The 11332-nt window shown below is 45.6% G+C and overlaps 1 non-coding gene across 1 annotated transcript; it reads left to right on the forward strand.

Moving 5' to 3' along the window:
* The first annotated feature begins 1149 nt into the window (after positions 1-1149).
* On the forward strand, positions 1150-1252 carry MIR1769 (microRNA 1769). Its single transcript, NR_035270.2, has one exon. It is a non-coding gene; the product is annotated as a microRNA 1769 (primary transcript).
* The last annotated feature ends 10080 nt before the right edge of the window (positions 1253-11332 follow it).

Here is an 11332-nt window from a genome sequence, read left to right on the forward strand (position 1 = left end):
TAATGGAATGATACTACCACAGATTGCTGTGTGCTGACTGATGCTTTAAAAGATCAGAGATTTACATTGGAGGATACGTAGCTTTGCCAGAAGAAATTGGGATGTTTAAAATTTATTTTATCTTTTAGCCAGAGGAGAAGCTTTAATAGCTGTGAGAAGTGGTTTTGTTTTTCGTTTTGGCCTTTGGTTTGAAGGACAGGCTGGAGTCAGCTGCCTGATTCACACTGACTTTGGGGGAGATCCGCCTGCTGAGCTGCTCCTCATGTATTTCAGAAATCTCTTCTTAGTCTGCAAATCTGTCCATAACCCCTTTTTAATTAGCCTGTCTTTCTGGAAGAAGGGACCAAGAAATCATGTTCAAAGATTATTGCTCTATCGAGCAGCTGCTAGAATAGACCAGTTAATGCTGCAGAACAATGTTCCAGGCCCCAGCAGCATGTCTGGGCTGCATCTCCCAGCTAATTTGGCTGAGGGCTTTAAACTTCCCCCAGACTGTAGTTCAAACCCATTTCTGGCCAGTGATGCTCTGTGCTATGGCACCAGCTGGTCACTTTGCCAGATAGCCTAGCTTTGGATTTCTTGGCAGAGCAAAATATTTGAAAGGGAAAGAAATGAGAGACTGGGGGAGCTACAGAAGATGAATGCCAAGAGCATGTGTGAGCCAAGCAGGAGATAATGGTGCTGCCTTTACTGTCCCGGGCACTCCATCTGCAGCTCGTGCTGCAGCCGTGCTCCTGCTGCTTGGGATCAAGAGAGACACGTCAGTCTTGCAGGCAGGGTTTGAATCTGGATCTTGAAGTTGTTTGGAGAAAATCAAAGTCTATTTTAATGGCAAGCTGTGCTTCTCTAGTGCAATTCAGGGTGCGGATGACAAGAGATTTTGAAGTGTTTCTGCAGCTATAATAATAAATACAGTTTAGCATTGGTATGTGGTCTTAAAGGAGGGGAGAAGAGAGAAAAGCAAGGACCAGTCTTAGAGGTGGAGGAAGGGGTTCAGCAGCTGCAGTTTCTCCTGATTTTTTCCTGGCTCCTGCAGTTAATGTGATGCTGATGTGGTGACACAGGAGCTGTTACCATGACCCCATTCACTGCATCATTGGTGACCGAGAGCCAAGCAGTCGGGTTTTTGCTTGAGCTAATTCAGAGCTGGTGTGGATGTGTGTGGTGTGGCCTTCAGGCTTTTCTCACACCTGTTGAGCTCTGCAGTCAAGTGTGAAATCTGCCTGAAAGTCATTCCAACGTTCAAATATGCACCAGAATTTTGTAACACTTCATCTCAGCTTTTGACTGCCGAAGGTCTCAGGCCCATTTCCCAACTTGCCAGCAAGGATATTATAGCTGCAGAAAGCCAGATTCTGCAGTGACAAACCCTGCAAGCAAGGCTCTGGTAGTTGTGGTGGTGTTTGTCACTAAATGTGGTAGGAGCCTGAGGGCTGGGTCAGCCTGCAGCCATCCTGTTTGGAGAGCATTCCGACATCCTTGAATGGCAGCACAGTAAAACTGGAGCTGTAGGTCATGAAAAAATTGCAACATTTTTTTCCTTCTGTAATAACAGTGGAGACTGAGCACTGCCAGCCACCCCCAAAAAAGGGACCCTTCAGGCTGAGCTGGCTACTGTCAGGCGGCTGGAGGGTGGGGAGGATAAACTCTGCTTGCTCTCAGCAAGTCCTTGAAAACATCACCACATCCAAAGCATGTGAGCTAGGAAAAACAACTGCCTTCTCTACTCCTTCTCTGCCTGATGAGGTTAATAATAACTTTGAATGCATATGTACAGCATTAGCTTTCATGGTAACATGCATAATTCAAATCCCCCAAAGAACAGTAGAGCTTTGAGGAAGCAAACTTCCTTAATGTACTGGGCAAGGATCCAGCTTTTACCAGCTGTTGAGGGTTGATGTACAATTTTTGGTTAAGTGAATAATTTATCATGGATATTATCTGCGGTGTATCACATCCCTACAGCTTGTCGGTCTGTACATATGGCTCTCGAGATGCCACAACACTGCCATATGCTTCATGGCCCATTACCACTTCAAACTCCCCTAAGATGTTTTTCCCCTGTGTTAAGCATGTTAAGAGTGCAGTGGGACCACTGGCTCGGTGCAAGAGCTGCTGGCTGGGTTCTTTCCCTATTAAAAAAAAAAAAAGGAAAAAAAAAAAAAAGGAAAGATGATTTGCTGTCCTTTGAAATAAGCTATCTGTGCTTCACGATGCAGACGTGGATTATAAATCCTGCAGAACACCTGCCCTGCTCTCATCCCCAGCTACCGCTGGTACGGTGTCTTTGTGTGGTTACAAATCCAGTTGCTGTAACCACGGCCTGCTGTCTATGAATCAAGCCTGCTTTAATCAAAGGAGACTGCTCTGCCCCAAAGCAGGGCTGCAGCTCCCTCACAGCTGCTGTAGGGCTACGTCCCAAATTCCTCCTGCAGATATCCTAATTCTTGGGCAAGGATCTTTGGAACTGAGATCTTTGGACCCTCTTAGTTAAGGTGTAAAGCATCCAAATGCTCTTCCTTAAAACCTTTGTCTGTGGAGAGAAGGAATGCTGAAGCTGAAGAACTTCCCGGCTTGTGTGGCAGCTACTGTGCAAAAGAGGGCAAAAACATCTGGGTGGTTTGTCAAGTTGATTGCTTGTATAGAGAGCAGCTTCGTGTAATAAAAACGGCTGAGTCAAGAATGAAAGCAAGCAGCTGCTTGGCAGTAATTATAGCTGTGTGTCCCTCATAAGGACCTGTGATGGTTCTTCAGATACAGAACACGCTGTTCATAAGCTCAGTGCTGTCATTTCCAAGAGAAATATCTTCAGCTGCATGTTGAGGTGTTGCTGGGGTGTTGGTCAGTGGCTGCCGGGCTGATGGCTGCAGCTTGCAGTGGAACAATCCCTGCGTGAGTGTGGTTTTTCAGTTTAGAAGAGAGAAAAGGTGCTTATAGAATAGGAACAGTCCCTGATGTTGGAGAAATTATTTCCGGTTCAATGTCACGTATGCTTCTCCTTCAGAAAGAAAGTGTTGTCTTTCTAAACAGGTTGGTTTTAAGACACTTTTATTACTTCCCAGTTGTGTGCAGCTTTCTGCTGTGGGTGCTGCCATCAGATTGCTTTGGTTGCCTGAGATCCTGTTTTTGTTTCCTGCTTGGATCAGAATTTTTACATTTTCGCACCTCTTTTATTGTTGGTGTGGATATTGATCATTACAGCGTTGCTTTAACTTGCTTCAACCTTGGAGGTCTTGTGGGAAGTGGAAAAGGGTTGTGAGGTCCAGCACCACTGTGATGGGTTTCAGGTGAGAAAGACATCTGTTCTGCTGAGAGCACCATTGAGTCCTGGCAGTGGCAATCTCCCTCCTTCACACCTCTGCTGAGGGGAGGGCTCATGCTGATTATTGCTCTCCCTTCAGAGTTATGCAGGGAGAGATGCAGAGGATGCTGTCAGCTAACCTCCTTGGCTGCAGAAAGGAAATGGGCCTGGAGGAGCTGATCCCAGCTGGAGGAGCTGGCAGACAGCTCAGCTGCTTCAGAGCGTTATTTGTACAGCTCTAAAAGAACTGAGTGTGAATAAATTGCAGGTGAGGTGCTGGGTTAATCCTGCCAGGACCGAAATCTGTGTTTTGCTGAGAGCTGCTCATGCCAAACCTGCTGCTTGGGGTGAGGTGAAGCTGGGACTGTTCCTGGCTGGGACTGGCTCAGAGGGCTGTGGCTCCATGGCTGGGCTAAGTGCACTTGCTGCCAGCAAGGGAATGTGCATCCGGTGTCCAGGGTTCATCCAGCCTTGAAAAAGGACCCACTCAAGCATCTAAGTAACCTTCAAGGCAAAACATGTGAGCATGTGTGTGTTAAAGGGCTGTCTGTGGCCCTGCAATTGGAATGATGCTATGTGGACCTATCCATTTCATACCCTCGTCGTCTGGATTTGGCTATGGAACACCTTTTGTTTCTAAGGCACTCCGGTTCTGTCATCTTATCCAGCAGCCTCCCCCCTAAAAATGAGTCATACAGCAAGGTGTTGCTTTCTTGTTGTGTTTCTATAGGGATTAAACGGTGCTGAGGATAAGATCAATATTTAAACAAGTAGTTCTTGAAGCTGGTGCTCCTCTTAAGATGATGCACTGAGTTGAATTGTGAGCAGACCAGTTCCCATTTCTTACAGGGGGAATTTAGTATGTGTCTTCTCCCATAATCATTACGCTCAATATAGTCTTTTGGAACCATCATATTAAATTAAGATGTAAAATGACAGCAAAGCTTTCATTTCTTTGCAGCAACGGGCGTAACAGCTGGGGGAGGGGAAGGAAACGATTGCTGCCACTGAAAGTCCAAGAGTGACATCTGGTGGCTCCAAGGGAGGCTGTCAGGGTAATACGTGCACTTAGTTGCTGTTGTCCCACATCACGGCAGGATCCGGCTCCCCATTTGAAGCCTGAGTATTTGTTCTTCGGGTGTGCTCTGCTGCTGCTGGTTTCAGTGGTCATTTATAGATCTTTACCAATAAAGAGTGATGAGCACAGCACTGCTGCAGGACACACGGGCGTGGGTTGGTTTACTCAGTGCCTCCTTGTGCTTTAAGTGGAGTGGCTTGTTGGGCAATAAGCAGCTGTAGCACTTAAAAGAAGGGGTTTGTGAAAGCACTTCGCAGTGATATTTGAGTGTTCCCATCTTCTCTACGTACAGTGGAGATGACAATTATAGTGTCTGTAACCTCTGTGCAACTGAATAGCCCATAGGATCTGATGAAGGTTGCATGCAATGCATGAATCATGGCAAGCTTACTGATCCTGGTGTGACACAGCTAATTTGGTGTTTAATTTGTGTTAGGCATGTCTGTTTTGGAATTAGGACTCCACCTTTGCTTATGCTGCTAAACTAGCAGCTGCAGCTCTGCCTTCCTTTGGAGACAGCCATCGGTTGCACTCTTTTAGAGGGAAAAAATGCACTTTAAATGTGGAGCACATTTGTGGCTATAATGCCATGTAATTATGTAAATAGTTCCTAGTATTAATGCTCTACTTCCCTTTATTAAGAGAGAGTTTAAACTGATAGAAGTGATGTCCTTTTAAGCTGGCAGGCAGCAAATGAAGTGAGTTAATATCTTTGGAGTAAGGGCAAACTGTGTTACAAAGGGAAATGTTCATCAGGGTATGAAACTAAAAGGAAAGGACCATCAATAATAATAATAATAATAATAATAATAAGTGGGAACATGGAGGGATAAGGGGTAAAAAAACCAAGCAGGCAGATATCTGCAGCAGAAACTGAGCTTTTAATCAGGAGCTCAGTACAGAATATCAAACACCAGTAAGTGCTTTAATTTCCAATGGACGCTCCCAGTTCTAGCAGCCCTCATCCAAGCTCCAAAGTCCTTCCAGAGGGATTGCAGAAGGCTCAAAAGCTACTTGAAATTCACTGTTTTGATGCTCCTCCAGCCCTCATCCAAAGACAAGGACTGCAGCCACACTACTGAGCATCCTTTTGCACCCTTGTTGCTGAGCGGGGGCTTCCAAGCCGTTGCAGGGGAGCAGTGTGAGATTCCAGCTGGGGCAGTGGTGGTGCGGGCAGCTCTGCCCCTGACGGGCGGACTTCGCCCAGGGTGTTATGGCTGCTCATGGCCGCGGGGGGGCGCTGCAGGCACACGGACACGCGGGTGCAGCTGCTCTGCACGGACTGCAGCCGGCGGTGTAAGTTAGATAGAAAGGAGAAATGAGTTCCCCAGAGGGCGGTGGGGCCCCGGCACTGCCCTGAGCTGTGCTGCCTCATCCCTGGAGGTGCCGAGGCCGTGGATGGGCCCTGGGCGGCCTGAGCTGGGGGGCACACAGCCCATGGCACGCGGGGTGGCACTGGGTGGGCTTTAAGGTCCCTTCCAACCCCAACCATTCTGTGATCTTCATGTCTCTAAGTCCCCTGGCAGAGGTACAGCTAGAATTAGGCACCAGCAGGTTGTAAGAGGGCTGGAAAGTTCCCTTGATATAAATGAGATCCAGGACATGGCTTTGCAGAGAGGCCTCTGCAGAAATTTGGCAGGATTTGGTGTGGTGTTTATTTTTGTTTTGTTTTGTTTTTTAATTAATATTGATTGGAAAGAGTGCTGAGTTTCACAACTTGCTGTTTTCTCCACCTGATATACTCAGCGCTCGTCTAGATAATGTGCTGATTGATGTGGAGTGACGAAAAGCAAGCTGAAGCAGAATGGTACTTTGAGGATATCTGCTGAAAGGACTTCCCTTCAGCATCAGCCAGATGGACTGAGTGGATATCACAGTTCAGACTTGTAAACAAACTCAACTCCATCTGGCTTAGAGATGAATTTCATTCCCAGCAATGTAATTCTCGCACCAATTTCCCTCTACATAATCCATCTTTCTCTAACGTGTGACACACTCTTTCTATCATTGACTTGCAAATAGAAAAGGTTTGCTGTGAAGCTGGAGAGCGTGATGCTTTCCTGCTCTTCCTGATCGCCATTTCCTTACTTTCCCAAAGGGCTGCAAAGTCCAGGCAGAGTTCTGTGCCCAGCTGAGCATTTCCCGTTTCCCAGAGGGATGTGCAGAGGTGACGGGGAGTGGCCAGCTCCAATTCCCTGCTCCTCAAAGCCTTTTGTTTTGCAGATTTCTCTAACTGTAGCCTGACTCTGCAATTCTTATTTAAGATTGGGTGTTTTTTAAAGGAAAAAAAAAAAAATCGCACAAACAGAAGCATCCCCTGTAACCATCCCATGTCTCAGTGCAGACATATTTCTCCTCAGCCTGCTGCTCTTTTCCTGTCCCCTCCTGCAGTTCCTCCCTGCAAGCTGCCAGCACAAGGACTTGTGCAAGAGCTTGGAAGCCCACTGCCACAGTTAGTCAAATTAGTAAATAAACAAATCACATCTTAGGTCCGAGTAAACCAAGTTAAAAAGGATAACTTGGGTGGGCAGTGAAAAGGAGCCCGGAAGATGGGTTTTGCACGATTAATTTTTCCAGCCATTGCCCCATAGGGATGTGCCTATACCTTACAAGTCAGAAAAGCTGCCTTTACTTCAGCACGGCTGGTCCTGGCTGCACTGCCTGCCACCTTCTGGGGCTTTCACTCAATTCTTTATTCCATGCAATCTTTTGTGTTCTTTTGCCACGTTGTTCTTTTATTTATTCCTCCCCCCCCAGTTAAATATTTACCCAACATCAGCTGAGAGCACAGCCTGGGCATGCTGGAGTTCATGTCAAAGTTCTGAAGTGCCACAGCAGAATGACTCACATCTGTTTGTGGTTATCTGTGGTCTTAATTATCTGGCTAACATATTTCATGGGATGAGTCGATCTGCCCGGAGCAAGGTTAAAGAATGTGTGGTATTTTATCTTTAAACAGCAGATTCCAAAAAAAAAAAAAAAAAAAAAAAGAGAGAAAGCAATAGAAACGTGCTGTTATGACCTTAGCTTCACAGCTAGCATCCTGGAAACATTAAATTGCAGTGGAAGTGCCCTGCTCTAACTCAGTATGCATCTAATGAAATGCTATGTAAATTATTTAAGATTGATTTTAATTAAAGCCAGACCTCTGACAAGGCGAAAGTCAGCTGTATTGTGTTAGTGAGATGGAAGCTACTTGCAGATTCGTAGCTGTGTTTTTGTGCCATACCTATTTGCCTAACTCAGCCCATCTGCATTGAGTTTGGAAGAAGAAACACAATAAAACTCATGCTAAATTTGCTCTTAAGCTCTGCTGTGTTCCTTCTGAAGTCAACAGGAGCCCTGTCCCAGGTTTCAGCAGCCTGCTGCTTGTGGCTGAGTTTTCCCCTTACTGCCCGCAGTTTGCTAGTGGGAGCTGAGCTCGCCTGTTACTGTCCCTCTGCCATTCCTGCTCCATATATTTTTACTATTGGCTCACTTGCCTTGATGTTTGTTCTTATTTCCCTGTTCTCCTCCATCTCTTTATAGAAATCCTCAGTTTTTGTGAGGGCCAACAGACCTACTTTCCTTCATTGTGATTGGGAATGCTTGGAGGAAAAGGGCTTCTATTTCACCACTGATGGTATCTACCTTTGTAATAGAATTGACAGATCAATTTCTCTGCTTGCAAATCAACATCCTTGTCTTCACCAGAAGATAACGTAGGAGTTAGTTTGTTTTCAAACAGTTTGCAGTTGCTGCTGTTAGGGACTGGAAAATCAGGACTTTGGTGTTAGAGGCAGTAACGGCTCTGGACATTTATCCTCTTGGCAGCACTGCTCTCCTCAGTGGATATAGTGATGCCTTAAAGTTGGTAGAGAAAAAGATTGTATTTCATCTTCACAGGCATCTCCTGCAGTGTTCCCTGGTGTAGGCACCTATGCATTACTCTTTGGATCCCTGTGATGTTTCCAAAGCAGATACAGGAACAGAAAGAGAACTGGGGCTGTGACTGTGGTGCTGCATGGAGCAACAAGCATCCCTCCCCACTGCTGGCACTCACTGTGTGCACTGTCTCCTTTTAACCATAGAGGGGAAATCTATTCTTACAGGGACCTAACAGAATCAATCACTGTGTTTGAGGGAGTAATGTATATACTTATATAAAATAGAGAAAAGCATTTCAGTTCAAAGCTTAGCATAAATAATACATCAGGTTTCCTGTCTAAGCTGTGGCTTACCATCGTGCTGAGACACAAATGTAAAAGGGGAAGGAAACTATTACACGGAGCCCAGCAGGCTTCTGTCTTGTTACTTGTACATAAACTGAGGGTGTGTTTCTCCTCTGTTCACATGACGAGGTGATTAGTGTGTTGTTTATCATCAATTATGCATGTTCCATGTTTACAGATGTTAAATTATGCAAGCTGTAGTCTTTAGACTTTTTATTTAATTTGCTAAAAGGAAAAAAAAAAAAAGAGCAAATGTTTCAGTTCTGTGGTCTTCCTTTCTCCATCTGCATGGGTTTTGCACTCTGGGCCAGGTGAGTCAATGAGGCTCTCCCCCAGTGCCCATCCCCACAAGTCCCAGCCCTGCCCTCTTGGGGACACATGGCCCAGCCTGCGGCACAGCTGGGTGGCGCCTGAGAGGGCTGATGTAGCTGCAGCAGCAGGTGTATGGGACACATGGCTCTTAGCAGACTAAGGGCTCTGTGGCTGCAAGGAGTAACTTTCCTCTGCTTTTTTGTACAGTTATAGTTGACTGGAAAATATAATTGAGTGTAGGTGGATTCCAAAATGCTTCCCTACCAGCACTTGCCTTGAGTGCCAGACACAACTGAACTCCTGTGCTTTCTGGGACAGATAAATACAGTGTTCTGACAGAGTACTTGAACTTAGATAGGGTCATGGGCACTTGAGAACCATGCTGCATTTATGATTTGGTTTCTACACTGGAAGGGCCTTTTTACAAGTGCTCTTGTCAGAGAGTGCCAGAATGTAGTAATGTGTTCAGTGACACTTTAACCTTACTGTGCTCAGACCTGGGAAGTGGGGTGGGGAGTCTCACCTGTCAGCAAAGGCCATGGAGTCTTCTGAACTGCTGTGCATGTTTCCCTTAGGAATAAGTGATATTTGCTGGTGGTTCTGAACAGTGAGCAGTATACTTCAGTGTATTTCACCTGCAGGGAGAGGAATGCTCGCTTTCAAGAAAAATGTGTTGGTTTTGAAATTCACAGGATTGTTTCCCCCCCACCCCCAGCATTTACTCCAGGTGAGTGTCCTCTAACTTTTAGAAAGACATGTCAGGAGTGAGACTTGGATGGGGAGAAGTGCTGTGTTTGGAAGAACCCATCTTTCATGGCTACATGCAGTCATAAAATACTGTGCAAATTTAAGATGTGCAGTATAAAAAGAAGCACAAACTACAGCTATGCTGTACTGTAAGAAAAGAGCAGGAAGGCCAAGGGCATGCTGAGCGTTGTAGGTCCCTGCAATAGCAGCAGCTTAGTGAGGTGGAATTCCCAGCTGAGGACCTAAGAAAAGAAACATGTCCTCAGTTATGAAAAATCAACAAAGGGGAAGGAAAAAAAGAGAGAGAAATCTAGTGGTGTCTTTTCAACCCTTAGTATGTCAGCAGCTGGGAACACAGCGCAAGCAGCCTGCTTTATGTTGGGGGGGATCGTGTACAGTGCTTCCCTGAAAGAACAGCCTTACTTGCGTGTTTTGTCTTCAAACCCCAACCAGAGCAGTGAGAAGTGCTCTGCAGACAATGTGACAGGTTGCTGTAGATAACGATGCCTGCTGGGACCAGTGGTTTGAGCAGCAGATATCTGGCTGCTGCTCTCTTCAGCTGAACTAAGTACACAGAGCCACCCCAGAAACATGAAATAAGCTGTGGTTTTTGCATCTTGTGCTCAAAGCAATAGCAAAACAACCCTTGAAACCAAGTCTTGTTCCTTAGGCTGTTTGTAACTGCTGAGTTGATGCTCTTGTCTGGACAGCAGGATGTGGCAGGGCTGGATTCGGAGCCCAACAACCTTGCGGGCAACCTGCAGGGGCATGTCAATATGGGCTCTTTGTGTTACAGGCATTAATGACATTTTTGAAGGAGTAGGAGGATCTGTTTTGTTCAGGCTCAAGGCCAGTTAGGACTGACTTTCATTTAATTGTGCAAGATGTGTCTCCCCAAGGTACTAATATTAAGCAGGAGGGTTGGGCAGTGCAACGAGATTACTCAGCAGTACTTTGATGCTATATACCATTGGCAAACAGATAAAGAGGAATGTGGTGCTAATAGTCTGCTTTATTATCAGCATAAAAACCCAGAATAATAACAGGCCAAAAATACATGCAGAGAGCTCATAATCCCAAAACAATCTGCGTGAGACTAGAGAGAGTTGTTATGTTGTAGGCTATGATTTGGTGACGAGAAGCTGGGATGTCCAACATAATTTATTATGGTCACAGATATTAAACGTGAGGCAGGATCAGCGGCAAAGCAGATTCAGAATCTCATTTTACAGCATTGTCATGGCAGCTCCTGACAGGCTGTGTACATGCTGTGCAGTCAGCAAACATGCACGTCTGGGTAGTAGCTGTGTAGAGAGATACACATACAGCATGTATGTGTGCACACATCTCACAGAAACAGATGTGGAAGCTCATAAAGTAAGTTTATGGAAAAGAGAGATTAAGCTGGGGAGGCAGCAAAATGCTCCAAGAACTTAAATGAGAAATATATGTTGGCAAAGGGACAGTGCTTAGAAAGAACTGAAAAATCAATTATTGTTTAGCTGCAGTAGAGGACATGGATCATTTAGCAAGGGCTTTTAGAAAACATCCCAAGAATAGTAACATCACTTCAAAGGACCTCGGAGAAGCTGATTATTCTGTGAGTTACTGCTCCCCATTACATATCACCACCTGCCATACTGCACAGAGGATAAGTCTGTTGAACCAAACTGGAGATGGATT

The sequence above is a fragment of the Gallus gallus genome, chromosome 15 (assembly GCF_016699485.2).
Source record: "Gallus gallus isolate bGalGal1 chromosome 15, bGalGal1.mat.broiler.GRCg7b, whole genome shotgun sequence".
Lineage (NCBI taxonomy): Eukaryota > Metazoa > Chordata > Aves > Galliformes > Phasianidae > Gallus > Gallus gallus.